General features: G+C 55.1%; 2 long non-coding RNA genes across 2 annotated transcripts in view; both read right to left on the reverse strand.

Moving 5' to 3' along the window:
* Positions 1-318: 318 nt before the first annotated feature.
* Positions 319-23,823, reverse strand: LOC110359917 (uncharacterized). Its single transcript, XR_002415450.2, has 2 exons — positions 23,109-23,823; positions 319-1,829 (listed from the first exon to the last, which is right to left on the reverse strand). It is a non-coding gene; the product is annotated as an uncharacterized LOC110359917 (long non-coding RNA).
* Positions 23,824-25,495: 1,672 nt separating this feature from the next.
* The window catches only part of LOC110359906 (uncharacterized), a 34,400-nt gene continuing 34,090 nt past the window's right edge, over positions 25,496-25,805 (reverse strand). Inside the window, exon 3 of the long non-coding RNA XR_010475346.1 lies at positions 25,496-25,720. This is a non-coding gene — a long non-coding RNA (uncharacterized LOC110359906). The remainder of the gene's footprint in view (positions 25,721-25,805) is intronic.

A 25,805-nucleotide genomic window follows, 5' to 3' on the forward strand; every position in this document is an offset into this window, starting at 1 on the left:
GGACACCCCCAGCCCAGAGCTGTGATACATCAGTTCCTGCAGCGCCTGCTCCTGGCCCAGCACACCGCAGTGTCACTGCTCTAGGGGCCTCAAATGAACTGTATTTTAAGGTGGTTTTTTCTTTTTCTCGAGGAGAGCAAATTCCTGTTAAATCACAGATAAATAAAAAGGAGAAAAAGGCTCCAGAGTTGTCTCCAATAGCTGGTGGCTGCTGGTGTTGAGCATCACCAAAACAACCTGGAAACAAACATATCCTCTCACCAATTATTAACCAGCAAACCTGCTTTGGCAGATCCCACATGGAATAAAATGTGTAGATTTTTCATGAGAAGGTTTATTTATTTTTTTTTCTCCATGCTCCATAAACCGCATTTACCCAGTCACATACGAAATACATTTATCCAGTTTCTTTAAAACAAATAAAATAACCTCTCCTCTCCATCTGGCCCCTCTCTCTGCTCCTTTCTATCCTGGTCTGCTTCTCTATTCCTCGCAATATGGAACATGACAGGGTATTTTCAATGCTATTTTTGTCCATTGTGTCATAGCTTATATTTAAAATAGCATTTAAATCTGCCAAGTAGTGCGGTGTTTTAAACTGCTGTCAGACTGAATTTCTCCTCCTACATACCGCAGATTTCAGCTACGACTTAAAGACAGCTGAGGGAAGCTTTTGAGGAGGGGGGAGGTGGAAGTGCTTGGGGACCAGATATTGTCTGCAGGTATGAGGAGACGGATGCTCGAGGGGCTGGAGGGAGGACACAACCCCAAAGAAAACCAGGGAAGGTGCATATGGGAATGAAACCACCTTCCCAAAGGAAGTTCTCAATCAGTACAAAAGGGTGAAATGGTAGGACCAGGGTCTGCACCCAGCAGCTGTGGAAACCAGGGGGTCCCTGGTCTGAAGGCAAAATGAGAGACCTCAGCCAAGTGGCATTTGATCTGCATTTGCCTCGCAGTCCCCAAAGAGGGGTTGATTGAGCCTCTAGTGAGAGCAGCCTGAAGTGAGAGGGTGGGCTTGTGCTGCCTTGTTTGCATTGGGGTTTGTTCTCCCTTTCTTCATCATTTATTTTTGGGGACATGGCTGACATCTGGTAAGCCCCAGGGTGAAGTTGTATGGTCATGGTCCATGGTCAACATCCAGAAAAGGGCCTGTTCCCCATCCTTACACTTGTGGGGCTCTAGAAATCTGCTGGTGCCTTCCTTCACTACCATTAATAAACATCACAACCATCCCTGGAAGAGCTGTCTCAGTTGCAATCAAGTTAGAAACGTCAGCCTAAGCTGTCCCAAATCCTCAGACAGTTCAAATCTCCATGACGTCTCTGAAGGCGTCTCCCGCTAGAGGAGGTGCTCCAGAAATGGGTTTTCTCTACCATCTGAGCCCAAACTGCCTTTGGTTCATATGTTCAACGTTCAGGCCTTTACTGGAGCAATTGTGTTCCCTGGGTATCTGGTTCCCTTCAAGTGTCCCCCTCTACCCATTGTCACACCCCAGAAGCATGATGGGTCCTGAGCAGCATCTCCCAGCCTCTCCCCCTTTGTTTGATTCTACCCCTGCGAGCATCCTCCCTTGCACATCTGTGTGGTAAGGAGACATGCCATGCCGCCATGCTCCCGGTCACTGGCACATGAACCGCACAGGGATGCCCAGGCTGTTGTCCTTGTCACCGCAGCTGCCGCCTCTCTCCTTTCCCTGCAGCCATCCTGGGCACAGCACCCTCACACAGGCTCGTTTCTTGCTCCATCTCTGCTGGTGTCTCACCCTCTCCTGGGACACGTGTGCCTGCCGTTGATATCTCCTACCCATCCTCTTCTGTCAACACTGCCTGAGGAAGGGACAGATTTAATTTTTAGCACCGTGTCCTCTATGTCAATAACTCCCGCTCATCCTCTCCTGGGCTGCAGGGCTATCTGCTCACCCATCTCCTCCCTTTGCTTGGCTGGCAGCTTTCTCCTGCTTCTCCACTCTCTTCCCTTCACCATTTTCTCTTCTGCCTGGAGTTTTCCATCACTCAGCTGTGTTCCCAAAGGGAGAGGTGACCGTTCCCACAACTCCTTGCTGTTTCACCCGGTGCCACATCCCTTGGCACAGCCCTGTGCCAGCCTCAAAACCAGCTCTGCCACCCCTGGACTGGACGACAGAGGTGTCCACATTACACCCCACAGCTCTCTGGGCTGAGACAGGACCAGCATTGGGATTTCTCCCTTTGTGATCACCTTGTGCCTCTGGGTGGGTCCCGTTCCCCAGGTCAGTTTGGGACAGGGTGATGCACCGTGAGTGGGGGTGCCTGGTTGCATTTGGTTATTTTTTCCCCAAAAAGGAAAGGCTGGGGAAGGGGTACAGCCAGCTCTGTGATTGCATCGTGGCGTGTTAATCAGCTGCATTAAAATTCCGAGACAGCTCCTGCCAAAGTGGCTGCGCGCCATGCAAGGTGGCTGGGAAACGCCGGGAGCCGTGACAGGCAGGCGCGCGAGCAGACAAAGAGCTCGCTCTGTCACTCCGGGTCTGCTCCGGGAGGAGAAAAACCAACACAACACATACAGACACACACACCCCCACCAGCCACGCTGCCACGTAGCCCCACGCTGCCCTGCCACACGGGTGCCACCGGCGAGCACTAAGCAAGCGTAGACCTGCTGGTGAGCTTGTCGGCATCCCAGCACTGACCCAGAGGGGTGTCTGGGCTGGCTGGGCATCCCGACAGACCCCCGGGGCATCCACAGGGATGGGTGGTGCCCACCACAGGGGACCGGGATGTCATGGCGATGGGAACCACTCATTGTTCAGCCCTTGGCATCCTCTCCCTGCCTGCCTGGGGCTTGTGTGCCCCCATGGGGCTGCGAGGCCCCAGGACAAGGGTTCCCCCAGGCCTTGTGTCCCCCTCCGAAGCCCCTGCCAGCTGTAGTAATGCATTTTGCCACAGGGTGCCACTATGGCAAAGCTGTAAGGTCGGCCGGGCCCTGCAGCCCTGTTGTATAAGCGATACCTGGCGTTTCCCACGTTAGCTGTGGTTTTCTTGTTCCTCTCCCATCTTCCCCCTCGCCCCCCGCAAGAAAACTGCAGAAAGAACACCCCAAATGTTCTTCTGAAGAGGGTGGTGCTTCCAGGCGGTCCTTGCACCACATGGCAGAGGAGGGTATGCTGTGTTCCTCTCTGGGATGTCCTGAGAGTGACACGGGGGACAGTGGGGACCAACGTGTCACGAGTGCAACGGCATTGCTCTGTCTCTGCTGGACCTGGCAGGGAGGAGAGACCCCGAAGGCTCTGCGGGACCATGTGTCATGCCAGCCAGTGAGGGGGATGCTGCATAACCCGGGGATCCAGGAACAACCTGCTAACCCTGCTCCTCTCCTGTATTTGGGGTGTTGAGGACGCAGGTCCCCACAAAGAGTGACTGGCTCCGTTGCTGGGGGGCACACAAGGGGCCTGGTAAGGCTGCAGCTGTAGCCTTAGAGATGACATCCATAGCTGCTCACTCGATCCAGCCTTTCCCCAAGGATGAATCCAGCCAGCCCCATCCTCCCACAGCCAGGCCTGTGAACTGCCTGCAGGAAAGACAATGCTGCAGCTGAGCACCCCATCCCATCCCACCCAATCCCATCCCGTCCTGTCCCGTCCCACCCCGTCCCATCCCATCTCAGGGAGACACTGCTGTAGGAGTGAGCAGGTTGGGTCCCACATCCCGAGTTTCTCATTCTCCTGGCACCCTCCAACCCCGTCCCAGCCTCTCCCCAAAGGTGAGGAGGTGCTCCGGGGCGGCTCAGCCCTGCGCCCACAGCACCATCCCAGCAGCCTCATTCTGCACCCACGTGAGGGTGACGGCATGGTTCAGCCTAGGAAGCCAAAGCAACACGAGCTGTGCAGGATCAGGCCGTAAACATGAGATTTTTGGGGGTGAAAAGTGCTTGGCAAATGGCAGGCGGTGGGATTCTGCATGCTGCATCCACCGCAAGCAGAGAGAGAAGGAAGATTCGCTAATAAAGTCTGGCTGAAATGACACAGTATAATCAGTGTTTACCTGGGAGTTTACATACGGTTTGTTGTAATTATAGTTTCGATTCCTGCTTTTTTATTTTTTTTATTATTTTTTTTCCAACATCTATTTTTCAATCAGTAAAAGTAAATACTATTTTCAGCCCAATGTAATTCTTCCACTCCCGTGGCCACAAACACAGCGAGGAGAGCGATTCCATTTGCGCACTGTGCAATTGAGCAGAGAGAGGAGCCCGGCGGCTGCGGGGCATCAGCAAAGCCACAGCCGAGCGGGGATCTGGGGACATGGGGACGAGTCTCCTCTCCCTGCTGTGAGTCCCCTGGGACCTCCACCCCACCCAGTGGGGCTACCTTTGCCAGTAAAAATCAGCATCAGGCCCAGACGCTGCTTCCCATCGTGTCAGCATCGTTAAAACCCTAAAGCTGCCTGGTCAGAGGCAGTGGGGAAGGGATAAGAGCCGTTCGCTGCAGCATCATTTATTTCTGGGCTGGCAAAGCTTTGTTCCAGCTTGGGGATTGAGCTGGCACTAAAAAACACCACAATTCTGCAGATTATTTTTTTTCCCCTCTGTTTTTATGGGTGTGATTTATAACAAATCAAGGATGCCAGTATCAGGTCCCCTTCTTCACCCCAGTATTGTCACACACATGCTGATTAAAATCTCTCATTCCCTGCTAGTTCCTCCCTGTCCATCCTGCTGCTTTGGGGACAAACTTAGACACCTCACTGTCAGCCCACACCTCCATAAATTCATGTTCTGGAGCCGTGGGTTTTAAGCCAATATTGGGTGTTAATTTGATATGCACATACATTAAAAAAAAAAACAGTATATTTAGTTATGTGATGCTCCTAAATCCTTATAAAAAATAATCGGGATCCCTCTCTCAAGGAGGAATTGGGCTTTACTAGGATGCAGGATAAAATCCAGCGTCCTGGAGACACACAGAGGGTTTCTGCCTCGGCCACTCTGGTTCAATAATTGCCAGTTACAGCCCTAAATCGGTCACCATTTGAACTTGGCACCAAGGCAGACCCACTGCCTGGGGTGCAGGAGGGAAAGTGGGGTGATGCTGTTGAGAAGGGGACCCCCCCACCCAGGGGACCTCAGCCCCTAGGGGAATCAAGCAGAGGCCAGCAGCCCTGTCTGCACCCCATGACACCCCACCAGCCTCACCATCCTTATTTTGGGGTTAAAAAACAGGCGATGAGAATGTTTCTTCCAGAACCATGTCTTTGGCTTCTGCTCTCCAACACACCCAGCTCCCTGCCAGGGGAATTATTTTTTTGTTTACCATCCCCAAAAATGGCTGTTTTGTCCTCGGATGCACACGCCACCCCCCCTGAATGTCTTGGGGACTGAAGGGGAACATTTCAGCCAGGGTTTTCGGAGGGACCCCTGGTCCTCCATGCCCCGGTGTGGCGGGGGGTGGAGCTGGAGCCGTGGCTGGTGCGGGAGTGGAGCAGCCCCGCAGCAGCCGGGGCTCCCCGGACATTTGAATTTGGGCTGCACCGATCAGTGCCTGTCCCAAAGCACCAGCGGCTTTGGCCAATGCATTCCAAGGGGGCTTAGTTTGGAGTTTCCTAAGATAAGAGGAAGGAAGATGAATATTGGCCGGGTGGGGAGAAGCATCCGTCTCCCACTGCTGCCTAACGCTGAAGAGAAAATTGAAACCAAGCACTTAGAAAAAAAAATTAAAAGTAAAATAAAATTAAAATTTAAAAAAATATATAAAATAAAATAAAATAAAATAAAATAAAATAAAATAAAATAAAATAAAATAAAATAAAATAAAATAAAATAAAATAAAATAAAATAATAAAGTAATATTTTTTTCTCTCGCTTTCACCAAACAAACCTCTTCTCACCAATACCAAGCACAAATGTATTTTCTTACCATATTTCTTAAAAGCCTACCCCACTCAACATTTTTCCCCTAAAATTAAGAATGAGCTGGTTTAAACTCTCATCCAAAATATTTGCCACGAGGAACAGAGATACTGGAATCGTCTCCAGGGTTGGATTTCAATTCTTCCTTTCAGGCTTTTATCTTTTCAATCAAAATTTCACTGACAATAATCCAATTTTGATTGACGTTAAAATTATTTATTGTCACCTTGTAGCTGTTTAATAAACTGTGAGTGCTTTATTTTTTGGTTTATAAATACCGTATCTTTACTACCTTGGTGCTTAATTCAAGGGAAGGAACCGCTTCTGATGGCAAGCAGCAACAGTCTTAAACCAGACAAGATGTAAAAATGCCTTTTTACACACAAGACGCTGAGGAAAGAGCTGGTTCCACCTTTTTACTAATTTATATATTTTAAATCACTCTGGTTTGTAAAATTTCAGTTTATTTTCTAATGGTAAAATATGCTCCTGTAAGCTACGTGTAAGACGAAGAGGATTTTAATCTCCATCCAGATACAGAACAATTAATTTGTCAGCACCATTTAAAAAATCAGGAAAACAATTCAGAACACTTTCATGATCCTGATTTGAGAGATTTCTCACCATTGAGGGAGCGAGTTCATCCAAAAAAAAAGACAAACCCCAAACCACAAAGCCCAGAGACATCCATTTCAGAGTGCCATTAAAATCTGGGTCACGTTGCAAATTGTTTTGTTTCTTTTTTTTTTTTTTTAATTTATTTTTTAATTTCCACAAATTACTAAAACTTAAAGGAACCATCAGCCCTTTTTACTATTTAAAAAGGAAAAAAAGGAGACAAGATTAAAAATAACATTGAAAACTGTAGCTGTTTTTAGAATAAACCAAAAGCAGTCCCTCCACACCTCGGCAGAAATATTTCCCTGGGTGGAAGATCTCAAGTCTGGGTCCCACAAACATCCTTTGCTGGGAGGGCTCTGCCTTTTTCGCCCAGGGTGCTGGGGGGGGCAGGGGATGCTGGTGCCCGGGGGATGCGCGGGGGCTGCACAATTTCTCCCTCCTGCCTGCAGCGGGCAAAGGAGAGTGTTTGTCTGATGCCCTTAAACCCCTTTTTGGAGGCAGCCTGGGGTGGGAGATACTTTGCCCGTTGGCAGACAGACGTCTCTGCCAAGGGAGGATGGGTTTGTGATGGGTACCCATGACCGAGCAAGCCCAGGCGGAGGTACCAGGGTGGGCTTATGGGAGCAGGAAGGGATGCAGGGCAAGGCGGGGAGCAAGGATGCTCTGGCACGGCTCAGCCCTGGGCACCCCCCACACCTGCTCCCCCATGCACAGCCCCGCTGCCAGCCCTCCCAGCCATGCATCCCCCCCCAAACCTACCCCAAAGCCCAAATCTGCATCTCACATCTCCACAGGTTTGGCCCCTGCTCTGTTATTGGTGCTACTGTTTGGTGGTGGCATTATGGTACCATGGGAGAGCTTTGGGGAAAGGCCTTTCACATGGGGACATGGGGTGACTTTTAGGACACGGACCTTCACCCAGTGCTGAGAGGACGATGGAGCTGCCCAGGGTCTCCCCACTTAACACCGGTGCAGCCTCTCCCAGCAGCCGCATTTGTTTACGGGCTGAATTTGTATTAAAACGGTTCATTATTTTCCTGACTGGCAGGTTTCCAGTGTCCGTGCTAGTTAATAATTGCAGCCAATTAAACCTTCACAAAATATGCATTGCGGGGATGGGGGGGACACAACACGCGAGGATTTCTTGCAAACCCATGGGTGGCTCGTTCCGCTGCAGAGGAGCTGCATGGTGGGGTTGGGGACACAATGTGGCACCGCTACCAGACACGGGGACCTCCTAGGGACAGGGTGGCTGAGCCTCCTTTGATAGGGGTGCTTGCAGAGCTGGTGCTGCAAAAGGGTTTTGTCCTCTTACAGCAGCAAAATCTGCAGCTGGTGGGGGAAACACCAGCAGGATCCATCCCAGCCCTTCAGATTCGCTGCCCCCTTGGTCTTGCAAGTCCCAGCCTGCCCACACACCCTGGGGATGGATGTCTGCAGGGTGGGAAGGCAGGACTTGTGCTCAGACGAGGTATCGCCCTGACCCCGGGCATCCCTCCACAGCTGTGAGGAGGTTTCTTTTCAAAGAGCAGCTCCCTCTTTTCCTGCCTTTCCACTTGTTCCCTTCCACCGCTGGAACACCCTCAGCTTCTGCAGGCCGGCAGAGCATTACCTCCGAATCCCACCCCGATCCCCCTTCAACCCCAGCCTAGATGAACCCAGGAATCAAACATTTATCAGTGCTAAAATACAAGCAAGCCTCCATGGTGCAAAACCCACCCAGGGCCGACTCTACCCAACTCGTTCCACCTGTGTCCTTGGGTGCCTTTTGCAAGCCATGAGGACACGAGCACATTTCTCGACCACCGCTTGAAAAGCAGCCAAAGAACAGGACTAAAGAAACATTATTCAGCGAGCTCTTGTCCAGCTCTTTGAAGCTGGGAAGCTCGGCAGAAGGGCTGGGTGTGCAGGCTGTGGCTATGGGAAGGCTGAGGGAGATGTTTCTCGGATGCTAAAATCGATCAGAGAGATGCAGGAGTGGGAGCGTGTTTGTGGGGAGGACAGCTGACAGGGAACCGCCGCCTTTCAGAAAGGCAAATAATCGCAGCCTAGGTTAGGTCTTCTGTCGAGAGAATAATTGTGTTTCTAAAGGCCCTGATATGATGAGCGGCACTGCTTTGAAATCAAAATAAATACATAAATAAATCAGGGATCTTGGACTGATTAAGGCAATTGCTTCCCTTGCTTTTGCAACCCCTTTGGGTCCCGGTTCCCAGAGCCAATTACATATTTTAAAAGTTTCTCTCTGAAAACAGGAAAAAAAAAAAAAAAAAAAAAGACTTGCAACTCTAAAATAAAGTTTCTTTGTGGTTGCTTAATGAACAGCAAGGGCCGGGGCAGTTTACAGCTTATTAATTGGTTTTAAATGGCTCAAGCTCTGTCTCAGAGCATCTTTATGAGCTGGTCACAATGTGGCTGTGCTGTCCCAGCTGCCTCACACGGGGTCAGGGCATGCTGGGCACCGCCAGCCCTGGCTCCTTTGTTGGGGCAAGCGGCCAGACCGCCTCCCCTGTGGACTCTCCTCCTCCTCCACCCCATAGTCAGCCCTACAAAACCCCCTGGACCCACTGAGCTCCTGCCCAGTATGACTGTAGCTGGCAGGAGAGGAGCCAAGGAGATGCTGAGGATGCTCAGCCATTACTTTTCCAAATATATGCACAATTTCTCCAGCTCTCTGCTCTCTTTAGCATGACTACAGGGAAGATTTGCTACACACTCCTCCCTTTGCATCCCACCTTGGCACACTGCAAAAACCTCCTTGCCAGCCAAGCCCCAGCTTATTTTTAGGCTCCGCATGGCTACAACATGTGAGAGCTCAGCAGTCAGCACAAGCCCAGGGGCTGCCCGAGCATCACTGGTCACATCACACCCAACATGACCGTGCACCTTCAGGCACTGAGCAGATGGAGAAAAGGCATCAGTCTCCACCCAAAAAACACCCAGAGGGTTTAATTCAGCAAACAGTTTCCTTGCCATGAGGATGGGAGAAATAATCTTTCCCCCAGCCCAGGGAGGTACAGAAACCTCACCCCTAAGGGGAGATAGAGCTCCAGATGTGGGCCTCCTGGGACATCTTTTCTCTGTAAACATGTGCTATCGACAGCAGAAATTATGTCAGATTGGGTTTGGGATGTAAGAAAATGCTGGTGATTATTGACATTTTCCAGAGTTGATTCCAGACTTATTCTTGGGCTTGAACGCGTTGCATGTGTCATCTTCAATGAACAGGTTTAAGCTTTAATTCAGAAAATAGCATAATGGTTATAATACTATATAAGGCTTTATCCTGGCTGCACGCACAGGATTATATATGTATCTGTTTGTGGGTGTGGATGTGTGTGTAGGGATGCAATGAGACAAACAACTCAATCTGGAGCTGATGGGGAGAAAGAGACACACAAGCAGCCCTAAGAAGTGGTTGGTTCCTTTTGGTACCAATTTGGTTTCTTTTCTACCAGCTGGCAAAGTTGTCTGAACAAACATGTTATCGTTTGGACCGATCTATAGATAAACAGGCGGCAATGTTTTAGGGCAGGTATATGTCTGGGGGTGTATTCACCAGCTGTTGAATACTGGAGATGGGCTGGTGCGTGACAAGATGCCAGACGCTTTTCAGCACATCAAATCTGCATCTCAGCACTTTTCATGGCATGGAAAGGAAACAGTAATTAAGTGACAGGACTTCCACCGCTTCCGTGCCGGAGTTGCTTTGCATCCCTTCCAGCCCCATGCACGTGTGTGCCGGCACACCCTGCCACGCCAAGTGCAGCCTCACCCCTTTTTAAACACAATCCTGATTGGTTTTTTTTAATGCTAACAGATAAATTATTCAGCAGAAAGAGCGTTTCCCTCATTCTGTGATTTTCCCAGTAACACCTTGCTGGTTATTTCTATTGGTCTCTGCCCAGCTCTACTGATTTTATGAAATGGCCTGGAATAATATTGGGAATAGCAACATGTGGGAAGGAGAAGGAAGGTTTTAACTGCATGGGGTCTTCCATCTCCAGCTCTGTTTCTATGGATATCTGAATGGAGTTTATATTTATCCCTCCTGTTTGAGCCTTGTGTGCAACTTTGGAGGAGGAGGCCACGAGCAGAACCGCTCTGTCAGAGCTGCTGGCTCTGCTGAACCCTGGCCTCTTCAGTTCAGCAGTGAGAGCATCACGTCAATGGGCAACATCAGTCTCCTCCTTTCTCCCAAGCCAAAAGGTCACTGCAAGGGGGGAAACAGAATAAATACTTGGACTAGAGCTCAACACAGCAGCAAACACTGCGTCCGGCAGGGAAGTGGCCCTCTCTGCAACCCCAGCCAGAGATGTCAGGGCAGGAGCATCACTCTAAGTCCCTGGTCCCTCCTGCAGCTTCCCTGTAAATGGCCAAATTTGCTGGGAGCAAGGGATTTTCCATCTGTCACATTGTCCTTTGCTGTCAGAAGAGGATCTGGAGCAGCCCTGGCACTGGGGGGAGCATTCCAGGGTGCCAGAGCAGGTAGGAGTGGAAAGGTGAGTCTGTGACTCAGCCTGGCCCCAGCACAACGGCTCCCAGAGCATTACCATGATGGCTCCATCATTAATTGATCAATCACAGGATGACAGTTAATTAAGTAGAAAATAAAGCTGCTCTGCCCAGCCTGGCATTAGTAGGCAGTGCCATTAAGATTCTGGAGTACAAGGGGGGAAATGAAAAAACAAAGGCACAGCTGGAGGAATAACCCTATTGCTGGTGGTTGGGGGTGGCAGCCTGGCACAATGCCCCCTGGGACATGATATGCAGGCAGCCCCTGCACAGTGGCAATGGCCAGTTCTTGGCTTCTTCTCCCCTTCCCGAGAAGCCAGATCCCACCCTCTGCCCCCCAGGAATATCCCCTGTCATGTGTGTGGCCCCTTCCTCATCGGTCCAGCACAGCTGCCCAGGCACTGGCCACGGGACCCTCACTAGCCTTTGGATCCACAAAGGGGATTTTCCTTTCCATTCCATTTTCACATCTCCCAGTCCTAACCCACAGCCAGGGTGGGGAAAGAGAGAAAGCCAGAATCCCTTTCCTTGCTCCCCTCCACCTCATGTGCCAGGGATTGTCTTGATATGAAAAATTATGTTTTTTGTTAAAAACTATTACTAATGAGGCGTCTTTCCTGCCCTTAATTGTTGCCAAGGCGATGACCCCAGCCAGCCATCTTTAATTAACTTCGACTAGATCTCCTGAAATGAGTTCCTCGGGTAAATTGCTCACCGCGGCTTTCAGGCACGGAGCCGTGTTTGCCAAGGCCACCCGCTCCGGCGTGCTGCCACAGCCACCGGCAGAGGTGATGGCACGGACCAGCGTCCCCCCCTTTGCCTCCCCCTGCCACCACCAGGCCAGCTAACCCTGAAGCCAATGGGTAGAAACTCAAAGCAATTTAGGAATAGGGATGAAGGAGCGACTGATGCCTGACCACAGGGAATGGGTTGAATGAGGATTTCTCCATAAAATGGGAATTCACCTCAGCTGCTGGCTTCTCCCAGGACCGGAGCATCACAGGGGCCACGGGACCGGCCACGCTGCGGCTGGCGCCTCTCCAAGCAAAAATCACATTTCCTGCCTGACAGATAACGCCGGTCAAGAGAATGCCAGGACGATTCCTGAAAATGCCATAATTGTTTTAATCTGATGGCGGATAAAAGATAATGATGCTAACAATATTTAAACGTAATTATAGTTTCCTGCGGCTGTTGGGCTCTCTGAATCCTCTCCACTCAAGTGGCTTTGTTTACAAGCGGCTTCAATAAGGCAGGGCCCATTTTCCTATTCTATCGCCTTCACACCTGCACCTCCAGTAAGGCGGGGGCTGGATGCGTGCCAAGGGGATGGCTCTGCAGCCCCCCCAGGCTCTCCTGTCCTTGGTCCACCATTCCCCATCCTCTGTCTCCTGGGATGTGATGCTTGCCTTGGAGAAGGGGCTGGGGTGGTGGTGTTTGGACCCTGACAGCAGCCAGACCAAGGATCTTTTTAGGGACAGGTGGTAAGAGTAAATCCCCCCTGCATTGGGATGGGGAAGGCATATGGTGGCTGGTTTATACTGGTCACCTGTGTCAGAGCCCAGCCCTCAAACCCCATCTTCAGCTCCACTCTGAGGTGAACTCTCCAACATTGATCTAAAACAATGAAGCAGGACAAAGGGATTTTTCAAAAATGATTTGCTGACAGCAAACAAATAAAAAGCCCCAAAGGTGGATGTCTAGGGGCTCGGCATCTGCAGCAGAAGAAAATGGAGGAAGAAGAAAATGGGATGAATCCCCCTGCACTGCAGACTGCCAACATGATCTTAAAGATATTCCCCCAAAATAAGTTTTCTTTCCTGGGGGCTGGATGACTGAGGCCCAGATAACAGTAGGAGAGCTTGCAAAACAGCTCAGTCGAGTGCACGAAAACAAGTAGTGAGAAAAGACAGGATTTAGGCAAGGCTTTTAGAAGAACCTAAATATGAAATGGCTATTTCAGTAGCTGGAGTTTAGCCTCCTGCGTGAGTCGGTCTTTGTAAATAGGAATGGAGGATAGCCAACTTCCCCAAAAGGGCTCTACAGGGGGTCCGGAAAATCACAACGTCCCGAGTTTAATGGGGAAAACAGATAGAAATGGTAACAAAGAATTGGGAGAAACAGCAATAAACCTGATTGTTTGGTAAATAAGGCTGAGACTGTTGCTGAGAAGTGAAGTTTGAAAAGCAGCTGGGGAATGAATAACCAGTGAAGAGTTAGGAGACAAAGTGGCGTAACAAACCCAGGAGGTTCCCAGCACAGAGGGGTCATTGCTGGAGCCCCTGCGGCAGGCGGGAAGTGTTGGGGAGGAAGGAGGAAGCAGCAATGAGACTGTATCAACTGCTGCTCCAACACAATTAAACCTGGCACTGTATAGAGGGGTTTGGAAGGGTCTCACTGTGCTGACAAACTTGGCCTTAAAATGAGGAAGAAATTCAGTGTCGAGCACAGAGCAAACAAATATATTGCCTACATGGCCATGAAACAGCTACATCCAAGGAGGATGAGCACTTTGAGCCATGGATATGACTTTGGAAAGATAAGCTCAGTCACTGGCAATGGGTAAGAGGTGCACAGCGAGTCAGAATGCCTTGGGATAGACCAGAGGAGAGGGCAGGGATCTGCTCACTCTGTGCCATGCAGGTCCCTGCTTCCACATGGGGATCTCACAGGGCTGGGGAGGCAGCAGGAAAGGACAAGGAGCCAGGTTGGAGGTGTGCAATAGCTGCCATCTGAGTAGGACTCCAGCCTGCAGAAAGAGAGGACCAAGGAACAGAAGAGGGAGGACTGTGAGAGCATGAATAGTAGGGAGAAGGTAAATGGTCACTTACTACTCACTGCTTGAAGAGGCAAAGGGCATTGGGTGCAGCAGCTGAACACCCAGCACAGGGAGCTGCTTGGACAGTCACCTGGGGGGCTGCAGGGACTGAAAGTTTGGAGGGGTTGGAAAAGTAATTGGGAAATCAAGAGGAGAGAGGTGCCTGGCTGCTGGAAGGGCTGGGAGCCAGCCAGATACTGAGTAAGGGCAGGCAGGAGGGCACATCCCTCCTGGACACTGCCCTGAACCCCGTCCTGGACTGGGACACCTCTGTGGAGTGGGTGGCTCCACCCTGGAGCTGCCATGGGTTCGGGGTGATCCAATGTCCTCTGCTCATCTCCAGAGCATCTCTGATCCCCAGAGCCAGGGATATACCTCGGGAGGGAACCTCTTTTCTACAGCACCAGGGCGAGACCCACTCCTTCCTCCCAAAATGCACTTCCAGGTTTCCCCATAAACCTGCCGAAAGGGATCTTACCAATCACCCCGTGTTCCCGGGGAAATCCATGCGAGACAGTCAGGGACAGCACTTTCCACACCACGCATCACAACGGTGCTTGCCCACCCTGTTCGCCCACGCAGCGAGTCTTGGATGGGAGGCGTGGGCTTTACCGGGGAAGCCCAGTCCCTGTCCTTCCCGGCCCCGCAGCCCGCGGCCACGCGTGGCCGGAATGGTGCGTCTCCAGGGGCTTGGCGCAGCCCCGACGGGGCGCGTTGACATCTGTAACCAACACGCCGGCTCCGGCAAAGGCAGGGCTGCCCGGCCAGGCGGAAAATTAACACTGACATTGAGTTTAATTAAACAAAACAACCAGGCTGCGAGCTGGAGCGGGGACGTGGCGGCAGCTGGAGGAGCCGGGCTGGGCGCGGTTTGGGAGCGACACCCGCCGCCGCCCCGCCGGGACGAGCCCCGGTCCCGGCCGGAGCCACGCCGAGGCCCGGGAGGCCGAGGCTGGCTGGGGCCCCCGGCTTTCCCGCAGACTTTGCCGTCCGTGGCTGGGAAACATTGTCTTCCCTCTCCGTTTTTCCCGTCGCTTTGCAAAAAAATACACGGTGCTCTGCACGGCGAGGAAGGCCCACCCGTGTCCCTGCCCTGGCGTGAAGTTGGGGGGCTGCCCGGCGAGGTGTGGCACAGGAGGGAAGCGGGAGGCTCTCCCGGGGGCGGATTTCGTTGAAGGAGTTTTGGGAAATGCTGCTCCGGCGAACCTGGGCGCCGAGGAGACTGACTCACACCTACCCAGCCACCGGCTCCAGCTCCGCTTCCCCCGCCCAACCCCGAATAAAAGACTTGGGAAGGGCCCGATCCTGGCAGGGAAACCCCGGCAAAGCATCTCCGGGGCAGGTGCTCCCTCAGTAGCACCAGTGGTGCTTGTACTTGTCATACCCGGGAAGCGGAGCGCCGGGCAGCGCAGGCAGCGGGAAACTCCTGCCCGGCGGACCGTGGGTTTGTGCTGCACCGGACGGGAACCACTCGGCTCCGACACTCTGCCGGCGAGGCAGAGCCGTCCTGCTCGCCGCCCACTGCCGCCCGCACTGCAATCCCTCCGCGGAAGGGCTGAAAATAGCGCGCAGCCCCGCGCAACCCGAGCCGGGGGCAGCCTCCTCCAGCCCCCGGGCAGCCGCAGCGTTGGTGCCCGGCGTTTAGGGTCAGGCGATCGCCGCTGTTTCTGTCTGACCGCCCCTCCCAGCCCTCTGTTCCCGCCCGGCGCTCTCTCTAGCATCAAGGACACCACTTCCATCCAGTCCATTGCGCCCAGGTCCTGGAGGCGAGGGGTGATCCCTGTGCCGCCGGTTTCATCCTCCTTTTTCTAGTCTGTAGCTTTGGGGCTTTTAGTCTGGTCATTTTATTTTATTTCTTTTTATTTTTTTTTTTTTGGGGGGGTCGGGGCCGTGAAATGTCGGCTTTGAAGGATATTTGTAATAACATAACCAGCAAAATGAATGTCATATTTTTGCTCCAATGAATTGGATTTCCTGAAATATTGTCTCCGTAATGATGCCTTTAGGCTTCTCTGGATTAGATAACTCTCCAACCACATCAAGAAGGCTAATTATCCCAAAGCCACTTTCCCCGCATTTCCACATCTATTTTATATATCTATGGATATACACACGATGTTCTCCCGAAATACCAGGGGCTGCCGCTCCGCAGGGACACGCATCGGGCAGGGAAGGGGGGACGGCGGCCTCCCGCGCCCATCACCGTGGTGTCCCCCCGCCCTGGCGGGCAGAGCAGCGTTGGGAGGCGGCGGGGGGTGAGGGGGGGAGCCCCGTCGAGCAGCCGTGACGCCATCAATCCCGACTTTCCTGCCAACCAATCCGCAAGGCCTGGTCGCATGTCGTCATACCGCACTGACCAATGAGGGATGAGCGGCGCGGCCCCGGCGGGATCCCCTCGACGGCTCGAGGAGCACGTGGGGCGGGAGGGGACCCCCCCCCCGCTCCGTCGGGCACCGTGGGGCCGCATCCCCCGGCGTGGGGGGGGACAGGGCTGGGACAGCGCCAGGGTTGCGGTTGGGTCATGCTGCCCCCGTGATCACGCGAGACCCTCGCAGGGGAGTGGAGGGCTAAAGGTGCGAGGGGCAGAGCCCCAAACAAGAGGCGAGGGCTTGCCCCAACCACACTGAAAGCCGAACACTTCGGTAGCCGGGGGGGATGCGGGCAAAGCCGCCCCTGCACAGGCGCGGGAGGGGCCACGGTGGCCCACGCGTGAGTGCCGCCGCCGCTACCCGTCCCCCCTCCCCGCCCCGCCCCGAACCTCAGCCCGGCGCGGCTTTTCTGTCCCGGCTCTTTGCTTGGGCCGTGGAGTTTGTACTTCGGGATTATTCATCTCCTGCAAGTTTTTTGTTAGGCGGCCCTGAAAGGCCTCAAAGGCTGGGAACACCATTCTAATTACGGGGAAGCACAGCTTATTTAGAAGATAAAAAGAGACTTGTAGTCTCATAACAGCTTCTTATATCCGTCAAATAAGGATCTCTAATGACGGGGTGAGAGCCAGTGAATGCCTAAAACAAACTAAAAAAAAGGAGCGAAAATAAAGCAGCCAGGGGCTTAAGATATATTAAATTACCCTGATTAGGAATTTAGGCAGTGGCTCGAGTCTGCTGGAGAGGCTGGTGAGGAGGGGGACGGAAAGTGCTGCTATTCATTTCTGGGGAGAAGGGTCAGTAGGTCGGAGGAGTTCACAGGGCCTGGCTCTATTCTTATGCTAACAGAGAATACAAGCGCTGGCCTGGAAAATAGAAATGAATTTGCAATAATCCGAGCCCCTCTGTTTGCAAGGCGAGCAGCTCTATAGCTAATTGCAGCCCGGCCTCCCCCGCCTCATTGCGGACAGTTGTAACGATGCATGGGAGATTAGAGCCCGAGGGGTTGGGGTGTGGGGGGGTTAAGCTGTCTCCCCCCCTCCCTTCCCTCTGTTCGACAGTGAAATATTCCGGGGCAGGCGCTGGTGTTTTGGCTGGCTCTGCGCGCAGGGAGCCGGGCCAGCCAACTTCTTGAACTTCTCTGGAGCCGCGCAGGGGAGCGAGCCGCCGGGCAGCGCGGTGTGCCGGGGGAAAGAGGAGGGGTCGGCTCTGTGCAGCCCCGGGGCCGGGGTAATGGGGGGAGGCAGCGATGGTCCCGGAGAGGGGGGACCCCCATTGAGCTGCCGATGACAAGCAGTAAATCGGGGAAGAATAGCGCATGGAAATGCACCGTCGAGGCCGCTCGCCAGCCCTACAGCTGCCGCCCCTTCTCTCTGCCATCCGAGCCACCGGCTCCCCGGCGGGAGGCCTGTCTCCAGCCCCGCACCCCGGTGACTTCTACTCCGCACCCGAGAGGTCCCACCCCTCACCTGATGGGTCCCTCCTGCACCCCGCTGGCTCCCGCCACCTCCCACCCAGGGTCCGCCCCGTCGGCGGCTCGGCGGGCGCAGTGGCCGCAGGAGGTTTCAGGACCCTGGACAGGGGCGGGGCCGCCGTCGGGGCGCGGTTCCGCCGGGTCCCCGCGCGTCCCCTGGCCATGTCCCGCCGCGCCGAAGGGGGGTTTCCTCCCCAGGAGAGACCGATCCTGGTCCCTCTCCCCCTTTTCCATCGGCTACCGGGCTGAGATCAAACCCCGCAGGGGTCGCTGAGCAGTGGGGCCGTGCTGTGGGCACGGACCACGGTTTTGCAGCGGGTCGGAGCCCATCCCAAAGCAAACGCACCCGCCTGTGAGAGGAAATCGTGTACGGGGGACGAAAATGCAGCTGAAGAGCTGTTTTAATGAATACCGAGCGGCTCGGCCAGCCTTCGCCGCCCTCGCCAGCATGCGGGGTTGCTCCTGGTCCTGCGGACCGTGATGACGGCGAAACTGGGTGGCAAAGCTCCGGGGTCGCCTTGCCCGGTCCCAGCGAAAAAAAAGCCGGCCTTGCTGCCAGAAAAACAGCCCTCTTTCGTTAACCGCCGCTTCCCCCACCTCCTCGCTTGCGACTGGCCCCAAAGCCAGAACCAGAGGTGCTCCCGGTGACGGTTGTGCCTGGGGCCGGCGGCACAAGGCGGTACCAGCCCCGCACCCAGAGACCGGAACCAGCTCCACAGAGCCGGGACGGATCCTGCGCCCCACATCGCCCTTGCAATAATTCTGCCAAGCGCTGAAAACTTTGCGCTTCAGCCTTGGGATGTCCCTGCCGCTCAGATCCCACCGGCCGCCCGCAGTAGTCGGACACAGGGGGATGGAGGGCAGGTCCGGTGGCTGGTGCGAGCCGGGGCCGCCTCAGTGGCCGCAGGTCTCATGGTCTTCATAAATCGCTTTTTTCTACTCTCTAAATTTTCTCACTCGAGACTGAAATTAAAAGGATGATTCCCGCAAGTGGTCCACGCCGGACAGATTCATCGGCGTTGTCTGTGCCACGGTGTTTCTCCCGGACCCTCCACCTAATACTTTTGTCGTTTTCAAAGGCAGAACCTCCGGATTTTATCCACTGGGCTGTTATGCAGCGCTGCCTAAGCTTAAAAAAATAGATATTTCAAGTACATTTAAAAAAAAAAAAATCCACACACATTTAAAAAAACAAAGCAAAACAAAAACCACGGTGTTTCGAATATTCAATTGTAAATTGAGTCGCTGAAAAAAGAAGCAGCATCATTTGTAATAGTAATCTATTAACTGGATTTGGGAAGAATTTTCAGCAGAAATAATTCATTACGGGACTGCTCCGTGAATTTTCGCTATCCCTAGGAAACACAGGGGAAAGCTATACACGAGATTTAAAAAATTGTTTTGGAAAACAAATTCGGCGGTGCTTTTCTCTCCCCTGCTGTGGGACACAGAGACGAGCCAGTGCGATTTTTTTTCTCAACGCCCGACGCAGTTTGGGTTTTCCCCTCCCCAAAATAACGCCCGGTCCGGCCACGGCGCCTTCTCCCCGCCCTGTCCTTCCCGACCAGAAATAAACCGCCGAGGCGGAGAAAAACAGGTTTCTTTGCTAGAATAAAATCGGGTTTGTTAGCAAGGAAAAAAAAAATCTCGTATTTCTTTGCAAGAATAAAAAAGTGGGTTTCTTTGCATGAATAAAATTCGGGTTTATTTACAGGAATAAAAAGCGGGTTTATTTACAGGAATAAACAGCGGGTTTCTTTGCGAGAACGGGGACCCGCTGCTTTGTGAGCTGTAGTACGAAGGGTTGTGCTTTGGTTCGGGGGAGGCACGAAAAGGGGGTGATTTCGCTGCTGACTGCCCTTTAAATGGGGTTCACTCCCCAGCAGGTCTCCCCCGGCTGCAGAGCGGCAGCTGCGGGGTCCGCCGGGGCCCTCACCCAAACCGGCACCCGGGGCTGCTCGGGCGCTTCCCCCGCTCCCCACGTCTCATCAAAGCCGTGCGGGGATTTTGGGTGGGAGGAAGTACCCGGGAAGTGCCCCCCCCACCCGCGGAGGGTGGATTCTCCCCCCGGATGCTTTTTCCTCGCCCCGAGGCCCGTGGCAGGCTGTTTCGCCTGCCTTTCTCGCAGGGACGGCAGAGCTGCTCCCCCTTCAACGAAAACCCGGGGGGTGACGGCAGGACCCCTGTGGTTCCCCCCCTCACCGCACGGCGGCCGGCGGGGAAGGGAAGCCTGGCCGGGGGGGTACCCCCGACTCGGCAGCGGGCGGGGGGGGGCGGCCTTCTCCGCACCCCCCGGCCGTGGGTGCGGTGTTCAGGGGTGAACCCGACGGGTGCCCGGGGAACGGGTACAGCCGGTTTGTGCGGACACACCCGAGTCGGGTACACACACGCGTGTGCAGGGACACACAGAGATCTCATATACACACCTCCAGGTCTGATACCCGCCGAGTTGCACACCCGCCCGAGTGGGTACACGCGTAGGAGGCGAGGGGGATGCGACACGCGTGTGTGGACACTCAGGAGTCGGTACATGCAGAGGTCGTGGACGCCCCCGTGTCTCCACACGTACGCGGGCATCAGATACACACTCGTCGTCTGCAAATGCACCCCCGCCGCTCCCCGGCTCCGAGACCTTCGGAGATCCCCCAAGCCAGGCCGTGCTTCCCCCCTGCACCTCGTCTCCCCAAATTCACCAGCTTTCTCTCCCCACTGCCCCCACCCCACGCAACTGAAGCCGGCGGCGGAGCGGGGCTGCAAGAGGCGGTGGCGGCGCAACGGTAAGGACCCCCCACCCGCTCTCTTCCCCTGCACAAGGTGAAAGAACACAGAAATAGGTGAAAACACAGAAATAGACCCAAAAGAACGCTGCCCGAGGTTTGGCTTTATTTATTCCTGCCTGTCCCCGTGCCCTTCAGCCCCGGGCCGGGCTGGACGAGCCGGGTACCTGGCGGGGCAGCCCCGGTGGCGGCTCCGCGGGCCGAGGGGGTGCAGGGGAGGTGACGAGGGTCCCGCTGCCCGCGGGGGGCCTGGGGAGCCGCAGGTGCTGCTTGCGGGAGACACCAGCAATGGCTGTTTGGGTGTTGCATTAAAGCACGCTGCAGTGCGCACACAGGCGGCCCCTCCCCCCTCAATCTGCCTGTATGCTAATGACATGCAAAGCGACTCATTTGCATGTTTATCTCTGTCAATGGGCAAGCGTGGCGGGCGAGGTAATACGTTTCCCACCGTGGCATGGAGGCCTCTCCCCACCCCGCGCCCCTCACCGCCCGCCGGGCCGGGAAGGGCAGATCGCACCTCTGTCCCCACCGCCCAGCCCTGGCACGACGGCAGGCACTGCCACAAAATGGCTGCCGGGGGGGGCCCTGCCCGACCGCCCACCTCTGCCCCCCCAGCAGCCCCTGGCCCGCCCGCGCCCCCTCCCTTCAAACACAGAGCCGGATTTTGTGTTTAGCAGCCAATCGGGGGCTAAGCACCCTTCCCCCCCTCCCTCCTTCTCCCCCACCATCCCTCCATTTCCACCCTGTATTCCTCCTTCTCCCACTCCATCCTTCCTTTACCAACCTCCATCCCTATTTATCCCACCTCTATCTGTCCTTTTCCATCCTCCATCCCTTCTTCTCCACCCGCCACCCGCCCTTTCCTCCATCCGTCCTTCCATCCTTCCTTCTCCTCTTCCATCCCTCCATCCCAGCTCCAACTCTTCTCTCCTCCATCCCTCCTTTTCCATCCTCCATCCCTCCTTCTCCCCCAATCCATCCTGCCTTCCCCACGCCCAGACCCAAATCCTCGAATCCTCGCTTTTTCCACAAGCGGAGGTATTTCTGATCTCCCAACGACCGGGAGAAAAGTCTCCTCCCTGCTTCCTAGGGGTCCGACGCCGACCTGGCCTCTGAGACCCCGGCAATTCGTGACCACCGTGGGTCCTCCAGCACCACACGTGGCTCCCGGTGACGCAGAGCCCCGGGTGGGTGTCCCGGAGGGGCTCGGCCCTTGGTTCTTCTGTTGAGCGGGGTGGAGGGTGTCCACCGTCACCAGTGAGGAGAAGCAACCGTGTGCACACTCGCACGTGTGGGCCCATGGATAGGAGGGACACTGGAGGCAGTGGTACCGGTGTGGGGTTTTAAAATAGCCACTCCCCAAAATATAATAATAATAATAATAACAATGATATAAAGCTGCCTCTCCCACTGCCCCGAGGTGCACCCACACCGCTATTTTTAAACATGCCCGTTAGAGCCCAGGGCTCTGTATTGGGGCGGGGGTCAGGGGTCCCCGCAATCTGAGCGGGGATGCGGCGACCCCACCACACCCTCGACAGGGACACGGTGGAAACCCCGGGGGACGGCGCACGGCAATAATGCAATACAGTGATACATACACTCCATACTATATATAAAACACGTATATGATACGTTACGCTGTAATTTATGACGCCGTGCTACACTACCGGCTGCCGCAGGACGCGGTGCAGGGTGGCAGCGCGGTACCCGGGGCACGGTCCCCGCGGTGTCTCCGGGTCGCAGCATCCCCGAAGGACCGGACGGCTGCTGCCCCCGCATCTCACCCCTTCTCAGCCTCTTATCCTCTTGGTTTTTTTTTCCCTTCTCCCAAATCTTACTCCCCTTCGCCAGTCAAGGTGCTTTTTCTGCCTCCGTCCCTTATCTCTAGTTTAACCGCGAGATTGTGGGAGGAAGGTTTATTCCCTTTCCTTCACCCGAAATTCACTCAGAAAAAAATAAAATTAGCCGAAACCCCAAATGTTCCAGTCTGTGCCCGAGGCCTCCGCGCAGACACAGCCCACCAGACCCGCCGTGACCCGGCCAGTTTATCCCAGCACTGCCCAGCCGCGGGTGCTGCGAGGGGATTTATTGGCGAGTCAGCCAGCCCTCCTGAGCATCCTATGGCTTCCCCAACCCCATGTATCGCACCTATGGAGAGGGGCGTGTGCCCTCAGCAGGGATGCTGTTGTTGCTTCCCCCGGTGGGGGATTTGCCCCTGAAGCCCCGTGCCCCCCCTCCCTGTCCCGGCGAACAGCGGGCCCTGCGGTGTCGGTCCCCGGGAGCCTTAGGGGTGCCGGCCCGCCGGGTCCTCCCCGGCCGGCTCCCGGGTGGGTGTTCCCCTCCAAAGAGGGGCGGAGAGAGGCAGGCCGGGGCAGAGGCAAGTTTGGGAAGGCCCCCCTCCCCTGGCTTTCCGACTGTTCCCGCCAAGGCAGAGTTCCCCCCGCACGCCTGCTGGGGGGGGTCCGCACCCCCGGGGGAGGCCGGCTCGGGGCTCCGCACCAGCGTGCCCGGGGCAGAGCGGGTCTGGCGGGAGGATGCGGGACCCCCTGCAGAGAGACCTTCCCCGTCACCCCCTAAAACCTGCCGTGCCATCACGCTCGGCAGCAGAGGCAGCCCCCCGAAAGCAAATGGGGGAACTCTTCCCTTACCTGAGAGTTGGCCCGGGGGAGCCCCGGAGAGGGAGAGTGCTGGATCCGGCCTTGTCCCGCAGCAGAAACTTCCTCCGGCCTGCGCCGGTGCGGGGGAACTGGGCTGCGCCGGAGGGACCCCGCGGCCAGGGAGAGCCGCACACCCCGGGCCGTGTTTATATGTAGAAAGAAGGGTAATTTGAATGCTTATACCAAGAACCGGGGTTGTTAAGTTTGCAGGCAGGCAGCTAAACGGTGCCAAGTGCGGGCAGAGAGGGAGGGGGGGTGCGGGGTGGGGAGGCTGGGGGTGTGTAAGAAATAAAGAGCAATTGTCAGAGGCGAACAAAAGGCGGGGATAGAAAGGAGCTGGGAATCCCGGGGCAGAGCCCCTCGGCGTGGACTTGAACTTGGGCTTCGACACCGTCTGCCAGGCGAAGAGCGGCTCCGGGTCGGGCGAGCCGGGGAGCAAGGGGGGGTGACAACAGTCTCAGTGGCAGAGAGAGGGGGCATTACCCCCCCAAACACCCACCTTGGCTAGGCGGGGAGGGTGTCCGCTTTTCTTGAGGATGCGAGTGATCCTGGGGATAACCCAGACGGACTGAGACCCGACGGATTCAGCGCACCTCCCGATGAGGAGGGGGGCGGCGGCGGGGGGACCCCGTCGGGGCTGGCCGGGGCCAGACGGCCGGGGGGGCCGCCCGGTTCTCACAGTCTGCGCCCGAGCCTGGATTCTCTGCACGTCCCGGCCGGTTCCCCCTTTGCTGCTATTCAGCACTTAATTGAACATTAATGGCAGCTGGGGATGAGGTCATTGGAGCCGGCTTTTCTCACACATTTTTCATGCAAATCCGCTAAACTCTAAACAAATTTGAATAAAACCCCCTTTGTGAGGGCCCTCCATGGTGTTTTTCCACGGGCCGCTCCGCCTGTCTCCGCACACTTCATCCAGGGAGGGGGGAGATGTGCCGCTCCGGGGGGATCGGCGGGGAGATGAGGGGATGTTGGGGGGGTCCCTGCTTGGGCCTGGAGCACCGGGCAGAGCTGTGTGTAACACCCAGAGAGGCTGTGTCCTCTGCGGGGCTCCCAAATCCAGAGATCCTCACCAAGTAGAATGCACATTGCACAAGCAGGGCCCTGCACTGTGCCATCATCTCTCTCTGCGTCCCCCACATAGCACCAGGTCCCCCAGTAATATCCATTAGCAACACCTGTTTGCCTGTAACACCTCGATAGCACCACTCTGTTCCCAGTAACATCAGTCCCCATGCAAGTAACACTGATCCCCCACAGCAATACCAGCCCACCAAGCAGTCTCAGTTTCCCCAGCAACCCCAACCTCTCCCAGTCCCACCAGTGCCCCCAGCACCCCTTGCTGCACCGGGCAGTCAAGTCCCATTGCCTCTCCATAAGGTGTTTTTCAGGTGCTGGCAGCCGCACAGGATAACGGCACGCAGAGCCCCTAGCCCCCCTGCTCCGTGCCTCCGCAGCCCCCGCAAGCCCCCATTAGCATCCCTGCACGCCCGGCCCCCTGCCCAGCCTTGAACTTGGCCATGCCGAGCTGCGCTCCTTCTGCCTGCCTGGGCTCGCACAATACCGGCCTTGACCCATTGTTTGCTTTTTTTTGGATTTCAGCTGGGAAAGCGGCTACCTCGCGCAGCCTGCCCCGAGCACGCCGGGAGCCGGGCACAATGGGGAACCCTGCTCTGCAGGCAGAAGGGCTCCAAATCATTTGAGAGACATATTCATTATATTCTTTCACGGGGGTCTGTTTGCATTGGGTTTAGCAGTTACTTCCCAGACGGGGTTCAGACCAAATAAAGATCATTTAGGGGCAAGGGATTCGCTTGGGCTTTGAGGGAAATGTGCCTGATGTGAGGCATGGCGCAGCCCGGTTGCTTGGCTTTCAGCTGCTCCTGCTTCCCTGTTGATTTGCCTGAGTTTATTTTGTGCCCGTTACCTCCTCCATCCCGAGAGTGCACCAAATCACACAGCTCACTTTTGCAAAAGGGAGAGTTTATTTTCAACAGTGCATGGGGTGGGGGGTGGATTTTAATGGGAGAGAATTACAGCCAGTATGCTTCTCTTACAGGAACAGGGAGGGTGCAATAAAACAGCAGCAGCGCTGCCTGGCTTGGGCAGACTCATAGTCCTCTGGGAGAGCACAGCACCATTGGGACGGCTGTGCTCTTGCACCTCTGCGCACTCAGGGATGAAGAATGGCGAGGGCTGAGCTCTGCTCCATGAGCAAAGCCCAGCGCTAAAAGCTCCCTCCAACCTTCGTGCATCCAGTATTTTGCCAAGTGAGACGGTTGCTTGCTCAAGTCTTTCTGCCTAAGCACTGTGGTCCTGCTCTGGGGTATTCAGGGCACTGAAGACAATGTACAGGAGTGATGCGGGATGATCCCCTGGCTCCCTGTGCTGCCCTGACTCCCTCCCCATGGCTGAACCAGCATGGCGCAGAAACCCTCTGTGTCCATGAGCCAAAGTCGCCTCATTCCTGGGACGATCGGAGAAGCAGGTCGGGACCCTCCTGGAGAAATGTGGAGATGTCAGACGGCAAGTCCAGACAGGTGGTAGTCAACTGCAAGAAGGAACTCCCAGACTTGAAAAGTCCCTTCTCCACTCCTTGGGATCTAGGAAGAAAACAAAACAAAAAAATGGAGCAGTTACAATCTCCAGCAGGGAAACGGTCCAGCAGGACTCAGCTGAGAACAGACC

Source organism: Columba livia, chromosome 11 (assembly GCF_036013475.1).
Source record: "Columba livia isolate bColLiv1 breed racing homer chromosome 11, bColLiv1.pat.W.v2, whole genome shotgun sequence".
Taxonomy (NCBI): Eukaryota; Metazoa; Chordata; class Aves; order Columbiformes; family Columbidae; genus Columba; species Columba livia.